At 42.4% G+C, this 6,458-nt stretch overlaps 1 pseudogene; it reads left to right on the top strand.

The window, feature by feature from the left end:
• The first annotated feature begins 5,179 nt into the window (after nt 1–5,179).
• LOC118588669 lies at nt 5,180–6,110 on the top strand (annotated as a pseudogene).
• Nucleotides 6,111–6,458: the final 348 nt, after the last annotated feature.

Here is a 6,458-nt window from a genome sequence, read left to right as displayed (position 1 = left end):
TTGTGTTTTTCTGTAGTGGTCTCCTTCTGTGGAAAAGAGACGTTTCCCTGATGGGTGAAGACTGCGTTTATCTGTGGGTACAAATATTGTGAATATAGTTAAGGAATGTGCTGCTTTAGTAAAGTGACTTCATTAGTCCTGGGTGGTTGGCTATGATTACCCTCTTGTTGAGTGGGTCTTAAGTCCAGCTAGAGAGCTGTTGGTTACCATCAAGCTATGCATGCTACCAATGCATCCTTACGGTTATCACATTATGCTAGTTGTTGTTGTGTGGGTCACAACTTCTGTGTGATGACCCTGAAAAAACACTTTGCAGAAGATTTAGCCTAAATGATGCTGGTCTCTTTTTAAATCGCAGACAATCTTTAGCCATAGCCAACCAAAGCCACAGATTCTCAGTTCAAAATATCAAAGGGTGCTGATAGAATCTTTAAGGGACTCTCAAGCTTCTCTCTGAAACTTCACAAGCCAGGTCTCCATTGTCTGCACTGCTCTCATTAACTTCCAAGTTCCCGAGACAGCTCATTAAGCTCTGAACCCTCAATGGCTTTTCTAGCTCAAAGTTCCAAACTCCTTCCACAATCCTTCCCCAAAACAGCATGGTCAGGTCTGCCACAGCAATAGTCTACCCTCTAGTACCAATTTCTATCTTTCTTAGGTTTCTGTTGCTGTGATAAAATACCATGACCAAAAAAAAAAAACAACAAAAAACAAAAACAAAAAACAAAACAAAAAAAAACAAAAAACAAAAACAAAACAAAACAAACAAAACAAAAACAAAACAAAACAAAAAACAAAAACAAAAACAAAACCAACAAAACAAGCAAAAAACTTGGGGAGTAAAGGGTCTATTGCTTCTTACAACTCTCAAGCCACACTCTATCACAGAGGGAAGTCAGGGCAGGAACTCAAGACAGGAACCTGGAGGCAGAAACTGATGCAGAAGCCACAGATAAATGGGGCTCACTGACTTACTCCTCATGGCTTGCTCATCCTGCTTTATAATCAACCCAGAACCACCTACCCTGACATGGCACTGCCCACAATAGACTTTGTTCTGACACACCAATCATTAACAAAGAAAATGTCCCCCTCCCCCCACACTTGCCTCCATGCAATTTAATGGAAACATTTTCTCAGCTTCTTATATAACTTTAGCTTATGTCAAGTTGCCAAAAGTAAAAAATATCATCCAGGACAACTGTGAAATAAAATATATCATCAAGATACCAGAAAATTACCCCTGTGGTGACAAAATAAAATCCACCCAATAAAGAACTTCGGGGGTTGGGGATTTAGCTCAGTGGTAGAGCGCTTGCCTAGCAAGCACAAGGCCCTGGGTTTGGTCCTCAGCTCTGGCAAAAACAAAAATCAAAACTTCCTAATATGCTGCTGATACAGTAACTATCAAGAAATATCTCCAGAGAGCTTCACTAGAGTGGACATCAGACTTTCCAAATCACATTCGTTGATGGGAAACCCATCAACATGAGGAGGCTACAGACTTTGAATCCTGTTGCATGCAGCTTACTCAGGCGTATTCTCCAGGGCAACAATGATTCTAAAGAAAATAAATGAAAAGAAATCCCCCCCGGAATGTTTCTCTGTACAAACACAGCCCCTGGCTTAATTACCTCCATGAGACAACTCAGGCCTCAGAAGAGCTAAGGGAGGAACCCCAGGAGACCCCCAGTGTCGTCAAATTCACTCTGCTTCCTGCCTTCTACTCCTTAAAGCCCTCACTGTCTAAGGGCGAGTTCTTTGACCCGGCCCTCGGTCTTCTCACGGCTGGTTCCGCCCTCTGCACCTCTTCCTTCTTCAAGGTAAGTGAGAGTGGCCAGCAAAGGTCTTCTGTCTGTAGCAAGTGTCTCTCTCCTCTAGCAAGTCCCACAATGGATCATAAAGAACATTCTCACCCACGGAGTGTGGGCTAGTATAGGAAATGAGATTTTTTTTTTTAAGTCAAGGAAAACAACATAAGAGCATCTAGGAGGCTGTGTTCTTCAACCTAATTATGACCTTCTTCACCCATCACCTCAGTGGTTTTCACATCCAAGAAGTTAGGATGTAGGATTTTGTGTACTCTAAGATACCAGGGTCAATCAAATGTCAACTTAAAAAAATAAGCATACATAACAGACCAAATCAAAACAGTAACCATCCAAGGAAAATTAAGTCACCGCACAATAAGTATTAGGATATACAAGCCAATGAAATAAAATTTCTGACGTATATTTCATGGTGATACAGAAAACAACTTCAAAAAAAAAAATCAAAATGTAGGCTAAGTCAACAGTGCTGGGTAGTTGTAGGAAGAGAAAGAAAGAAAAAGAAGTTTAGAGTATAGCAAAAAATATTACTTGCAAGTAAATCTGGGTAGCAGTCACTGCACGTACTATGAAGAGGTATACTAGGTCATCCTAACCTGAGCACTTATGTGGGTGGTGTTTAGGGAAAGAATCAGGCCAATATTATGAAAATTAACTATAGATCCCAATCTGAGTAGCCCCATATATAACCTACCTATTCATTCGTGGGAAAAGAAGCCAGACCAGAATCGGCCCCAGTGTTACATGTTGAGGTTTGGAAGTTTCATGTGACCTTAAAAATAATGGACTGATAGAATGATAGAGGACTGGAATTGCTGAAGGTTATTCAAATAGGTTAATGTGAATACACGATGGAAAGGATTTAAGTTGAATCTGATTCCAGGTGCCACCTCAATTCTCCTTCATTTACCATTGCCCTTTGCCGAATGGCTCATCTACCTTGTCATCAACCTCTGACACTCTGTTCTCCACCTGGTCCACCCTGTTGGTGAGGATTTCTGATGAGCTTTTGTTTACTCATTTTAGCTTGATTTTTCTTCATCAATTCTCTTTGATGGACTCTATTTTTAGATTTAGGGTTGATTTTTTAAATTCCATTCAGCTTTGTTTTTGTTCTCTTAGAGTACTTTCATGGCTTCTTTTTGTGTTTTGAACATAGTTATGTTGTTCTAATCTTAGATGGTCTTTTAACAAAAAACCCAGAGCCAGATGTCAGGGTGAAAGCTGAAAGATCAGAGAAGCAGAGCAAGCCACAGGCAACCTCACCTCACCAACTCCTCAGCCGATCCTGTTTTCATGAATCCTCAGACTGAAAGCCTCTGAGTCCTCACCCAAAAGGGTCTCGGCTGAACTGCCTTAGTTCCTGTTTTCTCACGCCTCATATACCCTTCCATCACTTCTTGGGATTAAAGGCGTGTGTGGTTCCCAGTACGAGGATTAAAGGTGTGTGCCATCACTGCCTGCCTCTGTTTCCAGTGTGGCCTTAAACTCACAGAGATTCAGAGGGATCTCTGCTTCCTGAGTGATAGGATTAAGGGTGTATGCCACCACTGCCTGACCTCTATGTCTAATCTAATGGCTGACTCTGTCCTCTGATCCTCAGGCAAGTTTATTAGGGTACACAACATATCACCATATCACAGTTATAAGCATTCTTTTGAATTCTTCACCTGGAAGTTCTGATTCTCACTGGGAGCATTGCCATGGAGTTAGTAATTTTTGAGAAGACATGCTATCTTGATGTTTTCATGTTGCTTCTGTTTCTGCACTGGGGCTTATACATCTGGAGTTGGCTGGTTGAGTCCTATCTCTTCCTTCAGTGGAGGCATTTACAATGTTCAGGAGACGACTAAGTTGTAGGAGGGTTGAGCTATCATTTTCCTTTGTTGGCCTGGTACTGGGGCTGGAGGCTTCAACTTTAATTTTCCTCTTAGGGTCAGGAACTATTCTGGGTCATTTCCAGCCTCCTCCTTGCATCTGTGGTTTCCGCTCCATGTCATGGAACTTCCTGTGCCTATGAGCCTTGCTCTGGGACATCGCAGGCCTCCTTCCTGGGTCCAGCTGGGCCTTTCTCTGCAGAGCAGACAATTGTGAATAAAAAGACTGGTAGATTTTACATCATATCTTTGCTATGAGAGAATAACAAGTATCAATGAGAATGTGGGAAAAGAGTCCCTAGTGGCGGGAAGGTAAAAGTGGACAGATTCTGGAATACAGCAGAAAAAAAATATAATAAAATCCAGAAGTTCTACTTTTGAGCACATACTCAAAAGAATTAAAAGCTGAATCTCAAAATGGTATTTGGAGAACCACATTCACAGTAGGTCTGTTTCCAAGGAGCAAGATATAGACACACTGGAGGGAGAATTTGTGGGTGAATACAAAAGATGGTATAGTGAACACATATAATTAGTGTTAATTGGCTCTTTAAAAGATAGGAGGTCCTGACTTAGCCTAGAGCATAGATGAATCTGGATGAGATGGTGTGAGTGAAATAAGTCAATGAAGAAGTTACAAATACAATGAAATTTCTCTGGGATAATTAGACTAATTGGAATCACACAAAAAGTAGCTAGAATGGTTGATGACAGGGTCTGGGACTATGGTAGACAGGAAGATATTGTTCAATAGGTATTGACTCAGTTTGGTGGTGGTAGTGACTCTAGAGGTGGATGGTGGTAATAGCTAAATGACAATAGAAATACATTTAATGTAACAAAATTATGTAGTGAAATGAATTTGATGTCAAGTTCATGTCGCCATGATTAAATTTGGAGAGCTGACTCAAATGAGAGCTGACTTCCTAAAATAAACTCAGCTTAATAACTAATTTAATAAGCTCTCCCAGTAGGAAGAGTTCACAGAGCTGTGCGCATGTGTTACCCTTCCTCATCTGCCTGCACTTAAAGAAAATGTTTGATAGCGTTTCCCTCGAATATGGTCAGGAAAGAGATATGCCAGATGAAAGGGAAGCATCACCCTTTCCAGAGGAAATTACAACACCGTGTCTGCCGAATGTGCTGAAAGACAGAAGAATGCTGAGGTTAATTTTAAAAAGAGGAAAGAAATAGTAGGGGAAAAAGAGGTGAAGTGAAAAATTTACACAGACAGATTCCTAGTTGACTCGATCAAGCTTTGGGTAGACATTTTCATCAGATCCTGGCTATTTTCACTCTAACATGACTTGAAAATTAACTACTGGAATGGAACCATTATGAACAATATCTCACTAATACAGTATCACAAATACAGTGGACATTTTAAAGCTGTTGCCTTGGGGCTTATTAAAAAGGAAGCATCTTGTTAACCTTCAAAATGTATCTTTTTCCATGTAGGCAGATGGAACGCAGATGGAAGGGTGGAATGTGAGTTTCGCCAGCACATTTGTCTTGGTAGGCTTCTCCGATCATCCACGGCTGGAGATCCCCCTCTTTGGAGTGCTTCTGGTCTCCTACATCTTCACCCTGATAGGAAACAGCTCTATTGTCTTCCTCTCCCTGGTGGAACCTAGACTCTAAACACCCATGTACTTCTTCCTAGACAACCTCTGTGCTGGACCTCTGTGCCACGTGGACCATTGCCCACAACTGCTAGTCAATCTGTGGGGCCCAGAAAAGACAATTGCCTCCCGGAGCTACCTCTTCCATTGGACCAGCTGCACTGAATGTGCCTTGCTGGAAGTCGTGGCTTTTGATCGCTATGTGGCCATCTGCTGTCCCCTCCGATATGTTCTCATCATGCATCTCTGGGTGTGTGTGGCTGGCAGCTGTATGCTAGGCCAGTGGCCTGGCCAGTTCTGTGGTTCAAGGTACACTCACCCTTTACCTTACCCTTTGTGCAGAAAATACACTGGACCACTTCTTCTGTGAGGTGCCTGCTTTGATTAAACTAGCATATAGTAGTAACACCACTACAAATGGCCTGTCCTTAGCCTTGGGAGCTATTCCTTTTGGAATAGTGTCTCCTCTGACAGTGCTCGTCTCCTACACCTTCGTTGCCAGGGCTGGGCTGAAGTTACCTTCAGCTGAGGGAAGGCGCAAAGCATTCGGAACTTGCAGTTCCCACTTGCTAGTCGTCACCTCGTTCTTTGGACCAGGCATGCACACGTACCTCCAGCCTCCAGACAACAACACTTAGTCCAAGTTCCTCTCCTTCTTCTACCGTGTCTTCACTCCGCTGCTCAGTCCTCTCCTCTACACTCTGAGGAACAAGGATGTGAAAGAAGCATGGAGGAAGATCCTATCCTCCCGGGGTAGGGGGAAGTCTTTGAAAGCCAGATGATCTCTGCCTGGCTCCTGGAATAGCCACATGTTGATACTAGTGCGGCAGATTTGCTTTCCCAAAAAGATCAGTGCCTACGTTGGAATTCTCACCTCTCAAAATTATTCTGAGGACAACAGAGACTCTTGACTAGAAACCTCTGTCTTCTAAAATCTCAGACAAGGTCACACTACTTTTTCTGGACCCTTCCCAGACATTTCTATCTGCAGAGGAGAAATGGACTATAGATCTTCTGAATACAGAAAGAAAAGCATTGTCTATAAATTCCTTCTAGTAATTGCTCTTTGACCATATGCCCTTAAAAATGTATTCTGGATGCTGCCCTGGAACTCCCACCTGGACCAGAGG

Source organism: Onychomys torridus, chromosome 8 (genome assembly GCF_903995425.1).
Source record: "Onychomys torridus chromosome 8, mOncTor1.1, whole genome shotgun sequence".
Lineage (NCBI taxonomy): Eukaryota > Metazoa > Chordata > Mammalia > Rodentia > Cricetidae > Onychomys > Onychomys torridus.
Note: the sequence above shows the minus strand (reverse complement) of the source record. Positions and strands in the feature narration are given on the sequence as shown.